The sequence below is a fragment of the Choloepus didactylus genome, chromosome 9 (genome assembly GCF_015220235.1).
Source record: "Choloepus didactylus isolate mChoDid1 chromosome 9, mChoDid1.pri, whole genome shotgun sequence".
NCBI lineage: Eukaryota > Metazoa > Chordata > Mammalia > Pilosa > Megalonychidae > Choloepus > Choloepus didactylus.
In genome coordinates this window covers 106,013,436-106,026,622 of record NC_051315.1, presented here as the reverse complement: position 1 = coordinate 106,026,622, position 13,187 = coordinate 106,013,436, and positions in this window count along the sequence as shown.

Genomic DNA, 13,187 nt, shown 5'->3' with positions numbered 1-13,187 from the left:
GGAAAGAGTGCTGTCGAAAGAGCTCAAAAATAAATAAATAAATAAAAAGTTATAACTCAAAGTATTCAAAGTATCAATAAGTTATACTCCTCCAAAATAATTATGGATGTCTCAGTTTATAAGGGTTCCATATAACCAAAGTTTTAAGTCAGAGTTACTAATATGATTCTTTCCATTACATGGATTTTAAATTTAGAAGTCACCAAGATATTTGCGGATCAACCACAATTTGAACATATTTCACAGGGACTTAAATGGTAGTGCTTTTACAAATTTAAATTAGAAGCACCTTTAGTATTTTATTTTGTGTACTTTTTGGCTGTTAGAATGAGTGAGCAATATTTTAAAAACCAGTGAAATAAATTAAAATAGAATAACATATATATGGAACCAATAATTGCTTTCAGGCAAAAATCAGGATGCTATCTTTTTTGGTGGCAGCTAATATGTTAAAACTAGTGCAAAGAACAAATTTAAAATAATCTTTTCACATTGGAATTTTTGTTCTGTTAATTGTTGGCATAATTTAAAAGGGGTATGAAAACCTTATTGAGAGAAAATAAGAACTCAGGTCACAGTAGTGGTTTGAGTTATAATGCATTTTCAACCTATAGTCCTTCCTTTTTAAATATTTTACATCCTTCCTTGAAGTGAAAAAAAGTAAGTGCTTTAACATTTTGATGAATGAACAGTAAGCTGACTACTTTCCCGTTGAATATGTTCCTGAAAGAGATAAATAAAGAAAACCAATGTAGACAGTAAAAATGAAGCAACCACCAGAAAGGACAACAGATTTTATCTCCTCTCAGACAAAATGCTCCATTTTTATAAAAGTGAAATTATTTTTAAAAGCAAAACCAGAAAGGAATCTGGCAATGAATTTAAGTATTCGTAGTTTCAAAGCAGAAAATACTCATTTGCAAAGATCTAGTAAAGTACCACTCAATTTTCAGAAGTTATGACTGTTCATTTGCTATCCATACAGTCCAAACTATTTACTGATGCATCTTTTTTGTAAAAGTAGTTATCTTATTTTTTTCAAACTTCCCAATTAATGGTAGTCATATTTAAAATTTCTGAATTCATGGGTGTAGCAATAATTAACTGCGGTAAATAATTGTTATTTTCAACCATACAGTTTATATTTTTTCTTCTTTCATTACTAGCCATTTGAAAATCCCTGGTTGCCATGTTCTTAGCCTATGTGGTTCAAACAGGATCAAACTTCTGACTCTAGTGAGGAAAACATGATCCAGACTTAATCCAATAAACACTTCCCATTTCTTTTGGCTACAGTGATCAGTTCTAAGTAGGCATGTGACATAAAGGGGCCAATGAGATTCAGTGAGAATTTGGGGGGAATTATGGGAAAGAGACTTTGTCCCTTGGGACTTCTATTCTGGAGTTGATACAGCCACCATGCTCTATGAAGGAAATTTCTGTCTCAGAATTGAATTAACATGGAGGAACTGGGTGGAAGAAAGGAAATGAATCCAGATAAAATCACAGAATCCAGATGAAATCACTTCAACCTCTAGTGTAGTGCACACACACATTTCCTTGCTCTGTCAGCTGAGAGGGTATAGAAGCAATGGATTCCTGTAGCAATCAGCACGCAAAGTCCACATCTTGGTTTCTAATATCACTCTCCATTAAAAGGAACAAGGGCTCCTTGGAGAAATGGCTGATTCTCACACTGGGCCTGGAATATACAAGTAACCCCTGGTCCTGTAAATGTGACCCCATTTGGAAATAGGATCTTTGAAGATGTTATCAGTTAAGATGAGGTATCTTAGTTAAGATGAGTTTGCCAGGGTTTCTGTTAAAAAAAAAAAGTACCACAGACTAGTTGGCTTAAACAGCAGGAATTTATTTTCCCACAGTTCTGGAGGCTAGAAATCCAAAATCAAGGTGCCAGCAGGGCCATGCTTCCACTGGTGCTGGCTTGCTGGCAATCCTTGATATAACTCAATCTCTGCCTCTATCACGTGGCCATATCTCTCTGTCTCTGTGTCAGTCATCTGTCTCTGTCCAAATTTCCTCTCACTATAAGGACACTGGTCATACTGGATTAGGAACCACCTAATCCACTTTCCATCTTGTGAAAAATAACATGGAGAATCCTTCTGGAAATCTGTCTTCCTACATAACTTTATGACCATGCCCACCACAAGCCCAAGCATTCCAGGCCACTGTTGCACTCCACTACCCCTGTACTGTAGTGACACCACTCACAAGCATGCAACCACTTCTTAGGGAGAAGTAAAGGGCACAAGATAGATCCTTAAAGTAAGAGCAGTTGGTTTTATGTTCTAAGAAGGAACAGGTTGGCTTCTTTGCTGTTTTTCCAATGCTGAGGATAAAAAATGTTGATAGCTTACACTTAATGTACTTTATCTGGAATATTTCAATTAATCCCACAACACATACTTTGAGGCAATTACTGAGGTGGGGGGGGGGAGTAAGGAAAATGAGGTACAGAGAGAATAAGTAACTTGCCCAAACTCCCTCACCTAGATAGTGCTGACTGAGATGAAATCTTCACCCCTAGGAGCGGTGATTGTCTGCCAAACTGAAGAAATAGCCTGGTGATGAGGCTCATTGAAACCCACCCTCCCCCCTTCTCTCATTCTATCTTGGTGCAGCCTTTCCTCTTACATTTAGTCTGTGCTTGAAGTCATGAAAACCCTTCTCTTGGAGTTAGCTTGGTCATTTAGGGTCATCATGTTCTATCACATTAACCTACACTAAATTTTAAATGCCTAAAATTGTTAGAGAGTGATAAATCAGTCTTCCTCCCTCTAACCAATTAATTCTTCTCTTCAGAAAAAAAAAAAAAAGCAAAACACTTCTGCAGTGTGTTTTAATATGAAGTGTGTATAGTATCTACCATTTGCGTAAAAAACAAAAAATGACAATGGGGTGGGGGGGTGAGGAGACACGTTATGGGTTAAGAATAAAACAAAGACTAATGAGGCGAAGAAAACAGCCAAATGATTAAAACAGAAGTGGATTCTATAAAACATTATAGTATGCAATTATATAAAATACGTTTTCAAAATAAATTTAAAAATCTACTTCTCAAAGTATAATACTCAGACCAGCAACATCAGCATCACTCGGGAACTTGTTAGAAATGCAAATTCTAGGGCCCAACACAGACTTGCTGAATCAGAATCTCTGGTGCAGGGCCCAGTAATGTGTGTTTTAACAAGATTTCCAGATAATTCTGATGCTCAATGAAGTTTGAGAACCATATTTTCCCTACTAGTTTTACAGCATGTGGCTTTAAGATGCATCTGGATGTAAAGGATGTAAAAACAAAATGTCAGTAAACAAATGTTCTGCACAGGGCTTTTGAGAGATTAACAGATATTAATGTTGACTCTGACCACACATTCAGTATCGAAGGGTACCTGGTTGACACTACTCAGACTTTGATCACTAGATAATCCAGCCTATTTTCTACTTCCTTTATCACAAAAGCTGTTCCCAGCAGATTACTCTGCCAATTGTTACTTTAATTGCCACCCAAAAGGAGTCAGATGACATTGCCTACACAGTGAGACAATAACATTTACTCCACCTCCAAAATGGTTATTATATACAGTGTCCTGGGGAGAATATACCCATAGAGATACTGTACTGCTGCTTATAAATTATTACTACTATCATTTAGTTGGAAAATACTTAATAATTGTAGAGAATTCAGAAAATAAATCAATTGCCCAAACCATCATTAACTGAAATAAACCAGTCAAGAAATAAATCAGTACTATGTCAGAAATAATGTCAACACTTTTCTTGGTTGATAAATTTTCCTTTTGACACAGCCATCATTATTGTACTATGAAATTTCTATTTGTAAATGTGAAAATAAAACTTTTTATTTTCCATCCATCTCATCTATCATCTGTTGAGGATACAAAATTCTTCTTTACCTCTTCTTTTCATCCATTTCTACATGCATTTTCTTGGTGCTAAGTGAAGCAATTAAAAGTTTGACATTGAGTTCTTAATATTTAAAAGCTTCTTATAAATTGTATAAACACACTAGTTACCTTGCATACGAAAGATTTTGCACTGAAGCTGCCAAAAGCTATTGAAAGGGCACAACACCGGACTTCAAAGTGACCTTGTAATGTGACCTCCCTCCATCACCCTTCTCCATCACCTTGTAATAAGACCAGGATATTTTCTGCTAAGGTTGTAGAATCATTACAACTAGAGCACAAGATATAATCAATTCATATCTTTTTTATAAGAAATAAATTTTTTTGACTCAAAAGAGAAAATCCCTCTCATTTAAAAAATACTTTACATCAAAAACAGATTAAATCAAAAGTATAACATTTTCCTATTTAGAATTGACCTTTACTCAGTGAATCACATGTTAGATCCTCCTTATATATTTGAAATAATGAGTTTTGAAAAGAAAAGAGGAGAATAGAAATAAAACTGATAGTGAGACTAAAAATAAAAGAGTTAACCCTTGCCAATGTGAAACTATTAATTTTTTATAAATTTTATAAAGGAATATGTATAGTCTTTAAAATAGGAAATTTGTTAAAAGACTAAGAGAAAGGAAACCAGGTAACATTAGAGGACATTTCAAAAAGCTAAGTATTATAAAACCCCAGATATCTAGAATTCATTGAATAATTTATTATTTTAGGTAGGATTGACAGGCATCTTAGGTTTTACCTCTGAAAGTTAAAAAAGCAAAATTTTTGTATGTGAATATTTCTAAAATGTATTACACCTTTCTCTAAATTCTTAAATAATCTTGGTAAGACTTTAAGTGTCACCCAGATAACAGAGTGTCACTATGATGAACACCTGCTATTTCACTATACATAAATCCAAGGTATGTAAGGCTGTTTGGCTCATCTTTAAATGTCTCTAGACTCTGTAGCTAATGATCATATAGCTGCTTTCAATAATTACATGGTCCCTCTGTTGTAGATACACTGGTCCTTCTTACTTCTGGGTGCATATCATTGTCTGTATGCATGCATAGCTTGCATACAGAATATTTTTGTTGTTTCTAATCTGTAGAAGGCATATTATAATTGTGTGCAAATTAATAGTAAATATTTGGAAACAGACCAAGTCAAACAAGGTGCCATTAAGCTAGGTGGTATTTCCTTGGAAGGTGTCTTTGTTGCCTACTTCTTGTTGGTAATTTCTATTCAGGGTAGGTAATATTGCTTGCCAAATTTGCTGAATTCTAAATGGACAAAATGTTATCACTTGAGGAGAATGCAATTAACACCAGGAAAATAATATATTTAGATTCAATAGACCAATTTCTATAACAAGAAAAACATCTAATTTAAAGAATGAATTATACCAATGCTTTCAAAGGCACTTCTGTTAAAAAAAAAAAAAAAAAAAGCACAAAGTAAGAAAATCTAATTTAAATAAGTTATAGTTTGTGCATTTTCTATTAAGAGAGATCAAAAGGAAACAAAAAAATTGGGTCCAAGATGAGTAGAAAAATGGGGACAAAAATTAATTGACAAATAGGGTGGGATGAGAGGGATGGGATGTTTTACTTTTATTTTTATTCCTATTTTTATTGTTTCCGGAGTAACGAAAGTTCAAAAATTGACTGTGGTGATGAAGCACAACTATACGATGGTACTGTGAACAATTGACTATGGATGATTATATGGTATGTGAATATATCTCAATAAAACTGAAAAAAAAAAAATGAGTCCAGTAAATTTTTTATACACCATGATTTAAAACCTCAGAGTTTTAAATCAATTCTGAGGTTTTAAAAGTGCTTTAGACTTGGAAACTTTAAAGATGATTCTCCCCACCCTTTTCCTTTATAGATGATAGTCTGATGCATAGATCAATACACAAGTTTATGAGGGAGCAAAGAAAACCAGAAGCCAATTTACCTCATACATAGTCTTTTCTGTTGACACTAATGTATTTTTTTGTGACAACAGAATAATCCTAATTTACGTTAACTGTCAATTCCTGCACAAATTACCCCCCTCCCCCCTCCAAAAAAAACCTGTTGATCAAGCAGAGCTGAGTGCATTTCACATCGGCAGGGGAGAATAACATCTTAACGATCTTAGTAATATCTCAAAGGTAGAGTTTTGGTAGCACTATTTAGACAATTTTGGTATCTGGGCTCAAATAGTTTAAGGCAGATCTTTCAAAGTGGGGGACTAGTTGGAACTGGACACAGTTAATGTTCTAATAGTTTAGGATTAGAGAAGTGAATGGATTAAAGTAAGTCTTGATGAAATAATTGACGTCCTTATAGGAGAGCTGTTTGTTCAGGTGAGCAAACTGGTGTTCTGATTAAATAGCTATTTGTCCAGGTGAGCAAACTGTTTACCCAGAAAACCCACTTTTTGATGTAAATAGCAAAGATGTTCATTGGTTTGGAGTCGGATTTAAAATTTCCTGGATCAAAGTAAAGTAATGTTGACACAGGTAGTCTCAGATTCTTTTCTGAAGTTTGATCTGACCCCCAGAAAATCACTTAATCAGTTAGCATCTCATTTTTCTCATTAGCAAATTGGAGCCAAGTTTATTACTAAGTAATCACAAGCAAAACATCATGAACCCTTTATCCATCATTTGCTGCCACAATAATCTGGCCTTGCAAACTCCAACACCCTGGAGAAAACAACAATAAGTCTTGTCTTGCTTATGCATATGTGAGTCAGCCGTGGTTTATCTGATGTAAGCCAGGCTCTTGACTCTGAACTCTGGGTTAAATAGAGATATTTTCCATGTGTCTTTCATATTCCTTAAATATGAGGCTACACAATGCATGTTCTCTTGACAAAAGGCAAGAGTACAAGAAGACAAATTCAAACACTCAAGTACACCTCAGGCCTTTGCACAAGTCAACTCTACTAACATTGACTAAAGGAAAATCAAGTCCAAAAACCCACCCAATATAAAGCCCTAAAAGTCAAACCCAAAAATGCACCAATAATTCAATCTAACAAATGTTTTTGAAGAAACATCCTTAAACTTAGCCCTCAACCAGCTTCAGTCAGACATTTGAGAAGATTGCCTAAGGAAATATGGTTTGGCAAATTAGCAGGCTTTTGTGCAGGCATGGAAAAGTACTCAAATATGATTAGCATAGTTTTTTATCATTCACTGTACCATTTCCACAAATCAGTTTCTGGTCCTTTAGAAGTAGAATCTAATGAAAAGTATGGCATTAGGCCAATCAAGGAAAATAGAAAATACTGATTTCATGTTTGCTTGTTTCTATGTTAAATCACTTATATCTACCCAATAAATCTATCAGTTTATAATGAATGTATAAGAATCTTATATAGCTACCTATGAGATAAAATAGCTCTGGTGCCCCTTGATTAGTCTAGCAGCCCCAAAAGAGCTATCCCTGTTCAAGTTATATGTTTCCTTCATTCTTTCTAAGCTCTCAATTGCTACTATAAAACCACAGCATCCTTTTCCTCCATGAGCATACACTACATTTTTGGCATAACTATAACAAAACTAAAGAATTAAAGGGCAAATTTTAAGCTTTAAAAACAGCTATTTCAAATCCACATTAGAATAACTAATAATTCAAGTCAAAATTATCAATGCACAATTATAGTTTAAATGTAACTTTTAAAGAAGGCAATCCTGAAATCTTTTTAGCCATAAGTCTAAAATGGCAGTCCCAAAAGAATGAGACTGTCAAATTATTGTATCCGCAGTTTACATATAGTCAATACACATTACTAACAGAAATCATGACCTTATGATAGAGCACATGTTTTGTCTTTAATGACAATGGCAATAATTTATTATTCCTACTCATTGACAAAATTGTAAGGATAGAAAAGTAAACAGTACGGATGAGATAATCTTGTATTAAGAAAATAACTATTATCAAACTAAATTATAATTCTAAAATGTTCAGCAGAAGTCATTTGCTCTACACAGCAATAACATCAATATTTTCACATTGTACCAGAAATTTCTACATACACTTATAAAAATTATTCATATTAAAAGTAAATACATAGAAGTGTGATCTCACTACAACTTTTCACCCTCTCCATATTCACTATTATGTTTTAATAGCTTGTGCAATATTTCTCTGAAAGTTGAATAATGATAATAACTGGTTCATTAATTTTTAAATGGGCAATTCTTTTATGCCAAGTGAGATACAAAGTTTAAAAAAAAACTCATTTTGGGAGTAATTGGAGTTTTACTGGAAAAGTGAACAAGTATGTTTCATGAAAGCATAGCATGAGTTCACTTAATATAACCAAGATTCTCTGCTAGGCACTGGAAGCTGGATCATGATGAGTAAGACATAATTGTTGCCCAATAGCAATCTAATGGAATGATAAACAGTTAAAATACAGAGACAGCTAAAAAAGATGCATAGAGAGAGGTACAAATCAAGTAATATGGGAATTTTAGAGCATAACATTATTAGGCATCATGAAGGATTCACTTTTGAACTTTCCGTGAAGAATGCAGCGTTTAGGGAAAGGTAAGAAAGGAGAGAAATCATTGGTGGTAAAGAAAGGCATGTAAGCAAATGTACAAAGATGAGAAAGAAAGGAACACTGTTAAAGGAATCAAATCATTTGGTTGGAATATTGGACAGATATACATGAATAGGTAAGATCAGTTATAATAATTGTATTAAAAAAAATAGCTCTTGTTATATACCTGCCACCCCACAAACTACCCCTTTCCCACCTCAGTCCTCATCTCCCCATGCACTGTAAGTTAGAGTTGTTTGGTGGTGTTGGGGTGGGATAGGTGTCCAACACCCCATCATTCATTTGATTCAGCCACAGTGCTTAAGGTCTTTGTACTGTTATGCTATCCTCCTAGAAATCTATGACCCCAGACAAACCTCTTATTTTGTATTTATTATTTTTCTTTATACCTTCAATTGCTACTTGTGAGTACTGTATATTTATTTCCTCATTGGTTTATTGCCTATTTTCATCAATGTTTCAGTTTCCTAAGCTGCTCCAAGTAATTACCATGAAATGGCTTGTCTTAAGCAATAGGAATTTATTCACTTACGGGTAGAGTCTGGGAAATTGTCCAAACCAAGGCATCTTCAATGTGATGCTTTCTTTCCAAAGACCAGTTGCCAGTGATCCTGGGCTCCTCTGCCACATGGCAAGGAACATGGTGGCATCTGTTGGTCTCTCCCTTCACTCCCCAGTTTCATTAATTTCAGCTTCTCACTTTCACGGCTTTTTTTTTCTCTGTTATTCACTCTATTTACTAAGGACTCCAGTAATAGGATTAAGTCCCATCCTGAACGAGGTGGGTCACACCTTAACTGAAGTGGCCTGATCTAAAGAACCTACTTACAATGGGTTTACACCCACAGAAATGGATGAGATTTAAGAACATGTTTTTCGGGGGTATATACAGCTTCAAACCACCACAATCACCAGGAGATACTATCCTATTCAGCTCTCTAGTTCCAATGCCCATAATAGTGCCTCACATAGCAAATGTTCAATAAGCATTTAGTGAATGAGTGAATCAATAAATGGATTAATGGAGACCTTTATTCTCCAGGATCCAAGAATCAGTAAGCCAGAAAAATAACTTTGTCAATCACATTTGATGAAGATTTTATTGCCTCAAATATTATCTTCAGTATCTAGTCCCCAAACAAAATTAGAAGATTTGTATAATTTCACAGGCAAAATTAAATCACTAAGTTTTATTATTGCATTATCATAAGTAAATCATGTGGTTATTACTAATTTTTCATTAAGTTTTGTTGGAAATATTTTTTATTACAGCTTTTTACAGAATAGAAAACAAAATACCTAATGTCAAGTAATTGCTCCAAGGTTACCTGGCATACCTTCATCAACTAGATTTCTAAATCATATCCATTTAACTCTACATATGTCTAATTATATCTAATATACTTCATAGACTTAACATATTCAAAACTTCTCTTTATGTAAATATTCACTTCAGGTTTCACGTTAAGCTATTACTACAACCAGGCCCATATCTACTGCTTGTACCTGGAGAAACAAAATGAAGACAAAGACACTCTGGCTTTCAAAAATTAAGGACATTTTATTGACACTGTGATCCCCATCAGCTTCCAGATTCTCATTTATGTGCTGTTCAAGCTTTGCTAAAAGAAATAATTTTCCATGAAAGCTCATATAAGCAAGGTCACTTTTTCCATACCATTGTAGCTCTTTAGTTTCTTCACCAATGCAGCCCTTCTCTACATCATATAATAATCAGGCAGTGCTGGTACCAGGTGAGACAGAGTTGGAGCTTTGGGCATTTTATGGTCTACAGCAATTAGGCCATGAAAACTCCAGAAACATCACAGCTCCTGACTATTTCATGTCCAAGTGTGCCATTACAATTCTATGTCCTCCCCTAGCTGTCAGTAACCTCACAACAAAATCCTAAGTTATATAAATCTCACAGAGCAGCTAAGGATAAAAGACCTCCATCAATTTATTCCCATAAACACCAACCACGTCATAAAAAAGAAAAATCTCCTTGATGGAATGCTTTGATTGAGTGAGACCAGGAAAACTGTAGGCTGTAGGAGAAGGTATTAACCACCATAAGAGCTTTTTACGAGAAACAAAGGGAGACAGTCCATTACGGTTATAAAAACCTTTGCTATGCAAGTTTATTACTAAATACAGTTCACCCTATAATGTCTGACTATCAAGCTACACAAAATCTGTTTGAACAATATGCCTTCCCAATATAAGGACTAGCCTTTAAAATCTGAATATGATAATGAACTGTGCTTAGCACAATTATGGGCACTGCGATACTGGGCTGAGTAAGATTAAGTCCCTCTTTGTGTTGAAAATGGACAATGATAATAATAGCACTATCAATAATAAAAAACCTTATGCAGTACAGGGTTATCTCCAGTTTTACAGCTCAGGAAACTAAGCACAGAGAAGGTTAAGAATGATCCTAAGGACATCAAGCTAGCAAGTAATGGTGCTGGGATTAGAACCCACACAGTTGGCTCCAAACAACTCGATTCTCCTTTTGCATCTAGGAAGAAACCAGCAAACCTATGGCAGGAACTTCAATCTTCATCTGTCCTATTGTGTCCTCATCTAATAATAATATTCATTATCTCATGTATTGGATGTTTATTATGTACCACACACAGTAAGAAGCACTTTGTATGGATTACACTCACCACACTCTACAAATTAGATACCAACATCTACATTTTAAATATTAGGAAACTGAGGCATAGAGAAATTAAGTACTAATTTAACTATGAGCCCAGCTTGTGCAAAGAAAAAGAGCCATCCATGTACTGGTCTCCTCTGCTCTTTTCCTTAACTGTATGTCATTTTCTACATAAATCCTGAAGTAATTTGCAGCACTGCTCTTCTTTTCCTTGGGATTCTCTACTCTCAACACCTTTTAAAAACTCAGCATTCTTGTTTCACATAATTAAACATACACTTACCATGTGAACCAAATTAGGTACTTACCCAAGTGAAATGAAACTATATAGCCACATAAGGACTTGTACATGAATGTCATAGCAGCTTTACTCTTCATACCCAAGAATTGGAAATACTCCAATGCTCATCAACAAATGAGTGGATAACCAAACCAAATCATGGAGTATCATTCAATGAAATGCTACGCACCAATGAAATGTATAAATGATTGATACACATTCAACAACATGGATGAGTGTCAAAAACATTACGTTGAGCAAAAGGAATAAGAAACAAAAATGTACATGCTACATCATTCCATTTGGATGAAATTCTAAACCAGGTAAAACGAATCAATAGTGCTCTTAATGCAGTGGGAATATACTGTGTGTCATAACTGCTACAAAGTACATTTTTTCACTTTTGAAGAGAGGACTTTATTAGTCTTAAGCTGGAAAAGTAAAAGCCTAAGTTGATTATTGCTAGGAAATTTTCCTTCTATTTTTTAGAAAACATGAACCCTTTATTCTATGCTTGTTTTCTGTGACCCGGTATAAATCTCCTGCCTCCATACTCCATCCTCCTTCCCACGTCCATTTTCCCCTGCAATTCCAGCTATGATTAAAAAGCGTTAGCTTGAAACTAATGAAGTTTATGGTTCGGTGCCCCTTGTTAGCATGTTATTTTCAAGGGCCTGGGAGAGGCCTTACGAATGTACTTATATTGTGATAAATTTTTTAAAATTTGCAAAACTAAGATTTTTAACTATAGTTGATTAAGATGCCTGTCTCTTTCCACTCTAATGACTTCATCATCACATCTTCATTTTGTATAAAGTAGTACTGACATGGCCACAGGTGTTTTGGGCATCTTACTGAGGGGAACTTGAGTTGGTGTATAGTTAGTTTGGGCTATATTTATGTGGCTCACAGTCATTTCTAGGTATAATTAAGCTAGTCTTCCTGGTATACTGTGCTCACGGTGTCCCCTTACTGACTTACCCAGGATTGTAACACCATTGCAAAGGCAGAGGTTATAGATCTATATGAGCGTGTCCTGTGGCACACAGAACTGAAAGAATGTGTGAAGCCAAAAGCTAGTCTGTAGAAAATTCTTCCCTGATAATCAAACCCGTAAATCTATGAGCAAAGGATTCAATTCTCATGGATGATTAGTCAAAATAGAAATATTCTCCTGTCAGAAATAAACTCAATAATGCAACATTTACGATGATAAATACTCTGTATATTTTTATCTCTTTTTGATAGGAATTATATGAAAGAGAATTTAAAGAATTCCTGGCTTACAGGACACCAATCTGTAGCAAGACTAAAAGTAGAGACGTCTGTGTATAAAATCACATCTTACGCATTGCAGTGTATCAGATCACAGCATAAGTTCTGAATCTGAAATAAAATTTCTGAAATATCAAGAGTAACAAACAAATACTGATTATTCATGGTGGAAAAAAACCTAAATTATTCCCTCTATTAAAAAATGTTAAAAACTCATCATACAATGGGATTGGGAAAGCCATAAGGACCACACTCCACTTTGTCTAGTTTATGGATGGATGAGTAGAAAAATAGGGGAAGGAAACAAACAGACAAAGGTACCCAGTGTTCTTTTTTACTTCAATTGCTCTTTTTCACTCTAATTATTATTCTTGTTATTTTTGTGTGTGTGCTAATGAAGGTGTCAGGGATTGATTTAGGTGATGAATGTACAACTATG